The sequence below is a fragment of the Balearica regulorum genome, chromosome 10 (assembly GCF_011004875.1).
Source record: "Balearica regulorum gibbericeps isolate bBalReg1 chromosome 10, bBalReg1.pri, whole genome shotgun sequence".
Classification (NCBI taxonomy): Eukaryota; Metazoa; Chordata; class Aves; order Gruiformes; family Gruidae; genus Balearica; species Balearica regulorum.
The window spans coordinates 4,246,032-4,258,550 of NC_046193.1; the positions used below are offsets into that span (position 1 = coordinate 4,246,032).

A 12,519-nucleotide genomic window follows, 5' to 3' on the forward strand; every position below is an offset into this window, starting at 1 on the left:
TGAGTTGTGTTGTTTGTACTGACCTTCAAATCACAATATGTAGAAACTGGGTTATTCTTTGTTTACCTTGAGTAGGCTGCCTGTTTATATATACCTCAGAAATGTATGACAAAATAAGTTTACCTAAGGCAAGAGTTTCAACGTAACAGTTTGTGTCTTTAAATTGACAGTCATTTTTATCTATCCAATTCCACGAACATCTGACTTCATCTGTTTCTTTAATTAGCTCCTTTCTCTAAGAGTCTGGTCTTGCTGCAGAAAAGTAGCCTGGATTTATTTATTTATTTATTTATTAATACGCACGTAACATGGTGGTGTTTGCAAAATGATGGTTTCAGTTGCATATCAGTTATTTTTTCTACTGTTACTTTCTTTAGGAAGAAAAAGATACTATGCCAAAAATTAAAACTTTGGTGCTGTCATATCAAACAAGATAAGGCTTGTGTTACCTGCTGCATTGTTTTTGCATGTGTTCCAGTTCCAGTAGCGTAGATGAATGATGAAAAAGATTTTCCCTATCGCTTTTCCCAAGGAATAAAATTACAGTTTCAAAAGCAATCACATTCCCATGTAAAAATCTGAAGAATGATCTTAAACTTTTTTGAAATATCAAATTGCATATATCTGCATTCTCTTGCCTGCATTTAGAAACCAAAGTTTCCTAGGCAAACACTCCCCTGTGTTTTGAATAGATTGGTTTGGATGCATTTACTTGAGCGAATTTGTATTAAATTTCTGTTTAAAAAACCTCCAACACTTTCTTGGCTCCTTAATAGAAGAGAGCAGGGCCTGAGGATTGTCATATAAATGTACTGGTTTCTTCTTTTTCACTTCTTCTTCCAGCAGTGAAGTGTTGAATCAGCAATTTCAGCTGAACCTTGTTTTGCAGCAGTGCTCCCTGTTCCTGATGTTTAGCCAACATCTCAAATTTGGATAAATACTTTTTTTTTTTAAAAAAAAATTATTTTATCTTTTTAGTTGATTCTGGTGATAGGAACACATTCCTGTGTATATAAAGTTTGTCATAGCCATGCTACATATTGCTGACACATGGAGTGGTAGTATCTGGAAAAAATGCCACAAACTTATCTTATACTAGATTACCTATATATTTTGTAAAATGTATAGTATCAGTATGGTAGAAATAAATACTGCTTACACTAACATGCTGTTCTTGTAATGAAATTGTTTGATATCTCAAGATATGGATTTAGTATTTTGATTGTGAGTATAATGGCATTCTAAAATAAAATTTCCAGAAGTCACCTTTTCAAGTCTCTTGACTACCAGATTCTGAACTTGAGATGGTAACTGTTGAGAGCAGTACTAAAAACTAAGATAGGCCAGTGGTTCTCAATCTAGGTTTTGAGCCTGTTCTTTTAAACAAATTTATCTTATTTCCAATATATTAAAAACTAGCTACTATTGCAGAATTCCTCGCCAGGATCACTGTTTCCAGTATACTTTTTGGACCCAAAGTCATTACATGAGCCAGCACAGTAGGGCAGCTGTGGAGTTCTGAATGAAACTTGCAGTGTGCAAAGGAATGAATTGATGCTAGGTACTTAGGTCAATGTTCCCCTCACTTTTTAGGGTAAGACTACAGTGTACTTATGTAGAATGCGCAGCCGTTCCAAGGCCATAGCCACAGCCTTGTCAGGTAGGATTAAATGCCACTTTCTTGGCTGTGTTGAAAGCAATTGATTTGAGGTGAGGTGGTTGAAGATGCTATTAAAAGAAAAAAACTGTGATATCTTGTTGCTTCTACTGTTTCATTAATAGTGAGATTTTGGTTTTAAATAGCCTGATCGAAAAATGTGTCTGTCGCAAGTGTTTAATCTGTGATGTTGGGGTCTTAATGAAGAGAGATACTCTTCAATAGAAAGTAGTCTGAGGGTATTTTCCTTGCAAGCAAATGTATGATGTATATTTTCCTACAAAATATAACATGTTTAAATTACTAGAAGATTATATGAGGTCAAACTGTTCGTTCAGATCTTTTCAGCGACTTCCATTTCCACCGATGAAAGAATTGTTTGAAAATTAGAATTCTATCTTGTCTTAAAATACGTATGTAACTTTTATGAGTAGTGGAGATTAATATCTGAGGCAAAGGATAGGAGTATATCCAGCATGTAGTGGTTCAGAATTCTGTCTTCCACTATGGTGAAATATGCAAATGAAAAAAAAATTTGGATGATGTTTTACATTTAACATTATCGCTTCAGTGATGTAAATTGCTATCTTGATTTCTTTATTGAAAAATCACTGTATATCTATTACTTTGTATGTCCAAGCAAGCATATGCTGCCATATGTGGCTAATGCTTACGTTGCAGTCTTTTTTTTTTAAGCTGATCTTGTATACGTTTGTTATTGTAAGGCAAACTAAGTACTTTTTCATTTTCTAGCGCTGTTTATAAATGTGGTTTACATAAAGTGATGAATCTAACATCAACTGCACAAATCTGTCTTGGAGACTGTCCATCACATTTTAATAACATGACATACTCCTTTCATGCTCACAACCAGTCCATGTGGAGTGCAGTTGCGTATTTTGGTTTTAGCTAAGTTTTGGCTCTTCCCAAGCCGAACCACGCCATTTAAGCTAGCTGAGTATAGAAAAACTATTATTCAGCTTCTGTAGTTCATTTTGATTCTTCAGTATTTATATGTATATCAAATAATCATTATTATTTATTATCGTGCATGAATTAACTTTCACTTGTTAATACATGCATATATTTTTGCATATTTTTGACAACTGACTTAGAAATTGCAACAAAATATAGTGTTTCATTTTGCAGTCAAAATCCATGGCATTTATTAGCAACATATTGAATGCGAATTCATAGCTTGTTGTATCAGGTACAGAAAGAGCTATAAAGTCAAGTGTGCATGTACACACATCCATGTGATTGTCATGTTTTATGCATGCAAGAATGTGGTGATCTGGAATGACTGGAGAGGCAAAATAGTAACCTGAAGAGACAGATCTTATTTTTCACCCTTGCAGATAGTTTGTGTTGCCTTAGGAGAGTAAGTTAACTTTGTTCTCCTTTGGCTGTATTTTAATACAAATTTCTCTGTGTGGGAATGCCAATTGAAGAAGTCCCCAGCTAGCTTATTCCTGCCTTGGTGCTCATCTCCTTGGTCTTGTAACAAGGTTTGTGTACTTAACTGGATCAGGAAACTGCTCTGCCTTAAAAATAACCTGCTTGATGAATGAAGGTCTTCAAACAGTTTTAGTTTCTGCACATGTCAATTGTTAGTCTTGCTTTTGATGCTACTTACAAGTTTGGATAATGTTACATGGCATTTTTATGGAATATGGGTATTTATCTGCCTTACAGACATTGGAAACACTAGAGGTTCTTTCATGGAAAATCAAACAGTAGTTAAAATGAAAAGCTCTGCAACCAGTGCCAAACTACTGAATCACTCTGATAATAAGTTCTAAAGGAAAATTTTCTGTTTCAGAATACAAACTGGCCTGAGCACAGCACTTCCTCATTGAGTATCAAGCATTTACTCTGCCAAAGGTTAACAATTTAAAAAAAAGTAAAACCTGATCACCCGCAAATGCTGGGTTTTTTCCACTTCCCCCGTTGTTTTAACAAACAGTATGAATAATATGCAAGTGTAAATGGATATGTTTTCTTATACATAACCTTTTTCTAGATTCATATTGTTCAGAACATAAAGGCAACATTAAAGTGGTAACTGTCATCAATTTCCATTGAGTTGGTAGTTTTAAGAAAAAAGAAACATGGCCATCGAGTCCTTTGTATTCCAGAAAATATGAAATAAAGTTTTCAAAGTATGTTAGACTGCAAAGATTATTTAATTTAATTTGGTATTATGATTTTTCCTAACTTATCAACAAAAGTAATTTATATTACATTAGAAATGCAAAGATCCAAAAGAAGATGACTTTGACTCAGTTTGTGATACACTGTTGGAAATGGAAGCAGTAAATACCACATTCATAACGTAGTGATTGATTACAGTTTGCACTTCTATGTCTAATGAAGAAAGTGGGTCTGTAAATGTTTGCATGTACTTTGAGCATATACTGTTTCGTAGATGGAAACAGTAACAGTATTTCTAGGAAGATCTCCAAACTACATTTGTTTGCAAGTTTTGAAACACACAATTTGTTACTTCAGAGTAGTCTCCATGAAAGCTTTCAGAAACTTTTCTAATTAAAAGAAGGATATTATTTCAGTGAAGAAGTGATTTCCCTACCATATTAATTGACCTAGCCTGTGTTCTCAGGTGCATGTTTTGTTCCTGGGAATTTTATAGGAGGGTCTCATTTGTGTCTCATTGACACAATAGCAGTAACTCTGTCGTGCAAGGTTGGGTCTAACAACAAGTACGTTGGGAAACTTCTGAAAAAGTCTGCTTTAATTATAGTTAACTACGGTTGTTATGGTTTTAATATTATTTTCTCACAATTATGCTATTATTAAATCATAAGTATTATGTAATCCATATTTTCTCCAAGTTGGCACTTTAAAAAAGACAACTAAATTCACTTTTATTACTTACATATCGTAGTGTTTTGCTGATTTTTAACACAAACTCTTTCCCCATTTCACCTGTAGGGGAAAACCACAACTAAGCATAAGAAGAAAAGGAGCAAATATAGAAATTAGATGTAAATTAGGGAAAACCTGCAATATTTGCTGTACTGTAACAGATCTAATAACTATGCTGCTAGGTCTATTTTATCATCAGTGAAAATATATTGAGGTTCTGCAGCTGTTCATACTAGTTGTGCTTACGTATTAAAACCCAAAACTTGTGTGTCTAAAGTAACAAACACATTCTTGGCATTATTCCCTCAGTGGGTATGAGGTATTCAAAAAGTTGAATCTGCTACAGCCTCGAACAACGTGGTTACTTTGATTTCAGCAGCTGGTAGAATCTAGGCGTGAGCTCAGTCTCGCTTGCCATTGCAACGATGTGGTGTGGTAGATGTTAAAGCAGAGTTGATAAAAAATAAAAGAAATTGGAAGACAAAACCCTCTAACCTAAGCTAAAAGACCATGTAGAAACTAGCAGAGAAGTTAGAATTGTCTGACAGCTATCCTAATAGACTATTTTCAAAGGTATTTGTTTGGAAAACCAGGACTGTATTAGTTCAGATGCTTGGTTTCTGGATGGGTTTGCACTGCTTTGTATCACAGATAGAAATTCACTAGATGGTAGAAGTTACTTTTACCACTCAGTGGAAATACTTATGTAAATTGAAAGAAAACATATGTCATAATTGTATATTAACTTGTGGTATGGAAAATGAGATCTTTTTTGTAGAACAATTTGTAAAGCAGAAGCTATTCTTTTTTTCCGGAGTGCTTATATTCCACAAGGGGTAATTTCCATTTGGCTTGCCCTCAGCAGTTCAAAGTAGCTTTGACTTTAGAAAGTAAGCTTACTTACCAATGTATAACTTGTAGTTTGCTAGTTTAACAAAATAAATTTTTGGTAAGTTGTAAGCATATGATTCAAACTGCAACTATACTTTTGTTTCATGGTTTTTATAATTTCTACGTATTTTGCAATTAATGTAACAGATGCATGTCTCCTCACATAAAACCGCGGGCTGTTCTTTGCTCAGAAGAAATGTGATTCAACTAAAATGGAGAATTAATCACTGTTTGTTTCATTTAAGGTTTTACAGCGGCTATCAAAATAGCTTTCAAAATAAATACAGAATAAAGGTAATACAGATCTATTTGAACCCATATGTCATCAAGAAAGAAAGGGAATAATTATTTTGCTTTTTCTAATGCAAAAACTAGGTTAACACAGAAGTAATGAGTGGGCGGCAGGTTCAAACCAAACGGAAATACTTCATGAAACATTTAGAATTCAGCTGTGGAAATGTGCAGGAAAGTATAGTAGATTTTAATGTTTTATATAGACCCAAAAAGTAATTGGTCTAATTGAAAGAGGAAAGGTCTTGCTTCCTGAGTTCTTTGTTATGAGAGCCAAACTGTGCTGGAAAAAAAAGGAAAAAGAGTTCTCCCTGGAATACTGGTAGCAAATAGGTTTCACTGAAGAATTTCAGAACTATATTGCATTAGAAGCAAGCAAGCCATATATATTCATGAAGAATAGTCATTTAAAAGGAAATATGAACGATGAAATATTCATGAGGGCACTAGTTCCCTAACTATGAAGATTTTGAAGGACAGAATGCATGAGGCCAGAGGAGAAAATGTAATGGCATAGCCAACTTTAAGTTAGATTTTGGAGATATTGCTGTGAAAAAAAAGAAGTCAATTTTAATCCTTTTTCCTAATTTTAATCCTTTAAAAATACCATTACATAATTCACTTAGAAGATTCTTGTCTTGGTTGGTAGTGTTGTTGAGTGTCTAATATTTCCACAGCTGTGTTCAGTATTGCTCCTTTGAGAAAAATATCTGTCTTGTGGAAAAAATAAGTCAGCTTTTATATATTTTCCCTAGGAATTGCTATCATATGAAAAGTTCCCACAGAGGAACGTAGATTTATTTCGGTAATACTGCATGCAAAACCTGCAGGTTTTTGTATATGTACTCATAATGCTACACACTTCGAATGAAAATTCTTTTCTCTGAATTAACAGAACTGCTCCAAAGTACTTTGTAGGAAAGAGTACCTTATTAGCTGGTCTTGATAACTCAGTTTATAAAAGCTGTCTTAATGTAAGTAACAGCCTAAATTGGAAGCCATGAATTACGCAAATGTTTGCATTCAATAACTGTGTAGACATCTGTATCCTGTAGAAAGAATTAAACAGAAAAGAAGTGGAAAATCTACCAAACTACGGTAATTGTTTACTCAGTGGCTGTAGGAAATTCCTTACATAACAGACTATTAAAGAAGAAATTATAAGGTAAATTTGTTTAAGATTAACATTTTAAATCATGCAACTGTTAATGCTTTAATTTAATTCTTAAATCCTTGGGGAAAAAAACATTTAATGAATGGAATCAGGGTGGCTCAAGCAAACCGGGGAATTCACTGAACTCTTGAGTATTTATTCACTTGTAGAGACTACAGGGAATGTTTGAGTCCTTTATGGCTGGCAAACTCCTAGGACTGGTTTGAAGCGCAAGGCAAGAACATCACTGGCTATTATGGGAAAAGTGAATAGCTAAGCCTTTGTAATTTCCAACACCAGGTAACCTTTTGAGCCCAGCATAACAGTTATTTGACCTCATGATAAATAAGCAATGTTCAGGCATTTCCCCCAGCTGTCTTGCTCCCAATACCCAGCATAGTTTTGCATAATTTTATCCTCCCATAGAAAAGAAACTAATGTTTATAAAAGAAGCTGCAGTCTGGGGAAGAGAGAAGTTCTTTCTTTTTCTTGAGATTAATATGCCCTTCCAATTAGTTGTGATACACAACATTTCCCCAAGCTGAAAAAATTACAATTTCTGAATACAGAGCTTTGAAGTCAGTGCCCCAAGTACACTTCATTACTCATAGAACTAGAACTCCCAGGTGAAAATGTGCAAAATAAGTAAATATGACTACTTCTAGTCACCAGGAGAGGGATTACCAGGTATAGGCATCAATGAAAGGCAGACCTGTATGAAATACAGACCAAACTTCTGGTTTTAGTGAGTGACTGCAATATAATGATTCAATGTAAGCTGCGTGGGCTCATATAATAGTACTCAGCTACTGGGCAATGACAGTATGTGAAGTTGTTGTCAACTCTCTAGCCCACTTCACTGTTCAAATGAGATTCCCCTTTGTTTGTATCTTGTAGTGTCCTGGGAAACTCGGATTTGTTGGTGGGAATTTTTAATAGACATGACTGCAGGGGCAAGGCAGTCATGTATTGTTCCAAGAAACTTTGTAGCAATGACCAGATTGTGTATTGGGAAACTTTATTAACTGTGTTCACAGGCTGATAAAGTCAGTAAGTACTTAATGGAAATGTGCAAAATTGTGTTCAGCAGCAATTAGGCAGGGCTATGTGTAAAGTACGTAAGAGCATAAGAACAGCTGTACTGGCTCAGAGCAGAGCCCATCCAGTCAAGTCCCCTGTCTTTGACAGTGACCAGAAATAGTTCCACAGAGAAATGGTATTGCTGTTTATGGTGTTCCTTTGCTTTTAGTTCCCTTGAAGCAAAATAAAGCTGTGTTTTTAAGACAGCTGTTTCATTTAGTTTTGAGATTCATCCTGAGGTAATTTGGCTTTTTTATGCTGTTCCTTTTAAGACTGATCAAACATTATCCAGTTTAGATAAGGACGTTTAGTGTGTGAAAAAGTTGACGTTATAATGCTAACACATCTGTTGGTTTAGTTTTGTTTTACTAACTGGAGTATTGCAGTGTCATAAAATTGATGCTAACTTATCCTGAATTCTTTTTTGGTATCATCAAAAATGTTTTGTGCAGTACTTGACTATGTAAGTTCTTTCAGGGACACACAATGGTATATGAATGTTTTCCCAAAGGTAATTCAATGATGTAGTAACCGTAGCAACTTGTTCATCTTGCATCATATATAATATAAGATGTTTATGGAAAGGTCTGTTTGATATTTTCTATTCATTTCTTAAACCGAAAAGGAAACAACAGTGCTAAGTCTTTATGGGTCTATCCTGATGGAATTTTAACACGGAACAGGGTGTCTGCTACCAAGGAACATTACGTGTGTAATGAGACTTTGTAACTGGGATATTGGGAACATTAAAGCAATGTATTTCCATTCATTTTCCTCATAGCAGTAATTATGCTTCCTAGCATTTGAGTATAGCTTCTTGATGCCTGAATCAGTATAAAACTTTTGAGTAATATGTTAATTTATTAGGAAAATAAAAAGCTAAATTCATTTTGATCATATGATCACTTCTTAATGTGGAAAAGGAGATCTGTTTAACGCATTTTAGAGTTTTTAAAGTGACGTCTTCACTACTTTTAGATGGAAAAAGTGTTCCAACATTTTTCCATAATATTTTGGGTCTTGCAACTGTGCAGAAGTTGTTGACAACATTAAATCAGAGCTCTTATTTCACGTCCGCTGTTTTTTCCCCATTTAAAATGGTTTCCAGTGTGCCAAGAGAAGTAAAATTAAAGCCTTTCCCCTTGAAATAGAGAGTTTGGGATTTAATGGTAACTAGCTATAATAGAAGGGTAATGTTACTAAATAAGCAAAAGCAGCAGGGATCTCTCTCTTTTGTTCATTAGAAAAGAGGAATGTAAATCTGCTGAATAAGTCAAACATATTATTATGAACTAGTCTGAATGGATGTTTATACCTTTTTCATTTTTCAAGAGGACAGTAAGACTGTTATGCAGGGTTTCCTCCAAAGGAGTGTAGGTTACATGATTGACTCCTGTTTCTGGTCCACTAAATCTTGTAATGCTTTCTCCCTGCAAAACCAGCTTTAAAAGTAAGTCTCTTTAAAAATATGCACTCTTCCCAAAGCAGGCTTCACCTCTGTGGTTGGGACATTCTACAAGATGGTTCTAGTATGATTCTGATTCTGCTCCCCTTTCAGCAGTGATTTGAGCTGAATTTTGATCTTCCAAAACTTGCTAGATAACTTTAGCAAGGAGTGGTTGTATAAAAGTTGTGACACGTGTTGGTGCTGCATGTTCATTGTTGCTTTCTGGATTTAAACAGGAGTGACCCTTTGTTGGTTGTTTCAGGCTATAAATCCAAAGAGGATACAGGCAGGTCCCTGTGGTTATATTTTCAAGTGCCTGCACTTCCAAATGAGTAGAGATTTTGAAGCTTACTTTAGGAAGGTGCAAACTTCCAGAGCACCAGATATTGTGTTATTCTATAAACATACAATCTGCACACTTGTTTTCTGGAAACTGCTTCATAAAGAAAGTCATCAGGATTTTTGTGTAAAATTGTTTTGGTGGGATTTTTTTCATATTTCTAATATTTTACTGTTTGTAATCTTGTGTTCTGTGAAAATGGTATACATAAGAATATAAACATAGCACTTAAATTACAAAATGTTTTCTCATGAGAGTTTCAACTAGTTAACATTTGTATTACTATACAACAGAAATGATTAACTGTTTATTTTGCTGCCATGATATAACTGTTTATAAAGTTGTGACTTGAGAGAGATGTTAAAAGTTCATTGATTTCTTTCAGTAAAACAGTGACCAAATTGTTGGTGGAGAAATGATTAAATCATGCTTCCCAGTTCTGATTTTTTTTTCTTATTGGGGGTTTTGCAGTAAGTGCAAGCATAATGCATGTTTCAGAATTGAAATTCAGAAATGATATCAACCACTCTCTTTAGTGTTACATAAAAGAAAATTCATTGTGTGAAACTCACTTTGTTGACTTGGGCCACTAGAAAGCTAGTGATCTCACCTCAAACTCCTCTTTGGGGCACAGTTGAATGATTTGTAGCTTTGCCATGAGGGGATCTCTTTATTCTTTATTGAATTGAAATGGAAAATGGAAAAGGGTGTGTGCTGTGAGCTCTACATTTTTGGGGTCTCGGAGATTCTAACAACCTCAACACATGGGAATCAATAATAACAGTCTCTCACTTTGGGAGGCATTTGATGCCTTAATTCTTCTGAGGGTATTTTTTTAAGGAAAGATCTTTTACCATATCTTAGAGGAAACATTGTCTCTAATCATTGCTTTAAATTCAGAAAGCTACCCAAGCTTCCATGGTAGCAATATTTTGCTGGACACCATTGCAGTTTTTATCTTGCCAGAATTGTGTGTTCCTGTGCCGAAAACAACAGTTCAGGCAGATCCTCAAAGTTCTGTCATTGTTTAACCAGCAGAAAGATCCTACTCAATAAAAATGTCAGTGTCAATACCTTTTCTATTAATATGGTGATACCCACAAGATATCTTCTGTTATGAGATGCATTAATGTCGTGCTTAACGTGTTTGAATTTATAATGGGACCTACCTGAAGGATTTAGCAGATCTTGCCCAAATTCTTATGTATGATGTATGAGCCAACATTGCAAATCACTTAGAAATATCAGACAGTCTAAAGCCCCAAAATTCCTCTTATGTCACAAAGCATTGTGGTACTGGAATTGCTATGGCTATTAAATCCTAACCTTTGCTATTCTGTGTCTCTTAACTGACTTTAAAATATCTTAACCTCTCATAGTTTCAACATTTACATTACATCCTTGTATTTAGATATATTTACCTTACATTTCTCTCTGGCTGGGTTACTAAAAAGATTTTCTTCAGGTTTTTGCCTCTCTGAAATGATTAAAAAAATTTCTAATGGGACATCTCTGTAGTCTTAGCTACTTGCAGCTTGTTATCTCTTGAATTTATCTGTGAATACAAATTGTAGCTACATCTGCATCTGGAGAACAGAAGAAATGAGAGTACTTCTGTGCATCTACCCAAATCCGATTGTTACTTGACTGGCCTAACAGCTTTCTTCCTCAAACCACATTCTCATCAGGGATGGGCAGGCAGTCATTGTTCCACCTACCAAGGAATAATGTGAAGGGTCTCCCAGTATATCTCAACTGAGTTTATTGTCAGACTAAAAGATCAAGTGGTGCCTACTTCTGTAAGTCTTGGGAAATCTTCAAAGCACCTGTATGACCAAGGTTCAAGCAAGTTATTTCAGTTCCACGAGACTATGGAATGGCTATTACAGGGTTTGATCCATACTATTTTATAAGATTTCTGATAATACTTTAGCAGAACTATATTCCATTCTTACTTTAATTGCCTTATTGAAGTATATTAATTTCTAGTGTAAGTCTGCAAAAATTAATTATTTGTTCCGATATATTTTAGAGAATAAACAGTAACTGTAGTGGTTTTGTGTTGAGCCGTCCTTGCATATTTTTATCCTACTGGTGGCCAAAAGATTCTGAACTTGTTCCCATATTTGTCTTGACCAAGAATGGTCAGGTCACTTCTCTGTGTCTTACCATCACAACCTATAAAAGGGTGATAATCCAATTTGTTTATAACAGCCTTTGAGGCTCACTGTTAAAAAGTAGTGGGATTTTTTTATAATAAAGCCCCTTTCACTTCCAACGTAGTTGGCAGTTTTGAAGAGTGAACAGACTTAATCTGCTTACATTTGACATATGGAAATGTTATCCAAGTTTAATTGCCCATGTATTTCTTAAGTGAGTAAGCATCCGTTTGTTGCATAATCTTCATCCCTTGGCTTTTTTCTCCTTCTTGGTCTTCTGCCTCTGCTACTGTTGTGTTCGGATTCCAAAATGTTTTTCCTTCAGTCTCTCTGTTTCACTACTGTGGCATTATATTTGCATCCTAATTTTAGGTCATATTATGTTATGGAGTGTTTCTTGTAGAAACAACTTATCACAGCATAATTTCAGACAAGCTTGATACTCACTGTATTAAATGGCCAAAGGAAAAATCTTAGACAAATGACTTGCATAAAATTCACTTTTATGATATCTTAAAAGTGAAAAAGCACATATTGGAGAAAAAAGTATGTTAGTGGTCGCAATAAACCTTTAGTCATCTGTATTTTAGTGGCATTATCCCATGCGAATCCAGT

The 12,519-nt window shown here is 34.8% G+C and overlaps 1 protein-coding gene across 2 annotated transcripts in view; it reads left to right on the forward strand.

Moving 5' to 3' along the window:
* CENPP (centromere protein P) overlaps window positions 1–12,519 on the forward strand; it is a 149,828-nt gene that overhangs the window by 81,940 nt on the left and 55,369 nt on the right. The window lies entirely within an intron of this gene.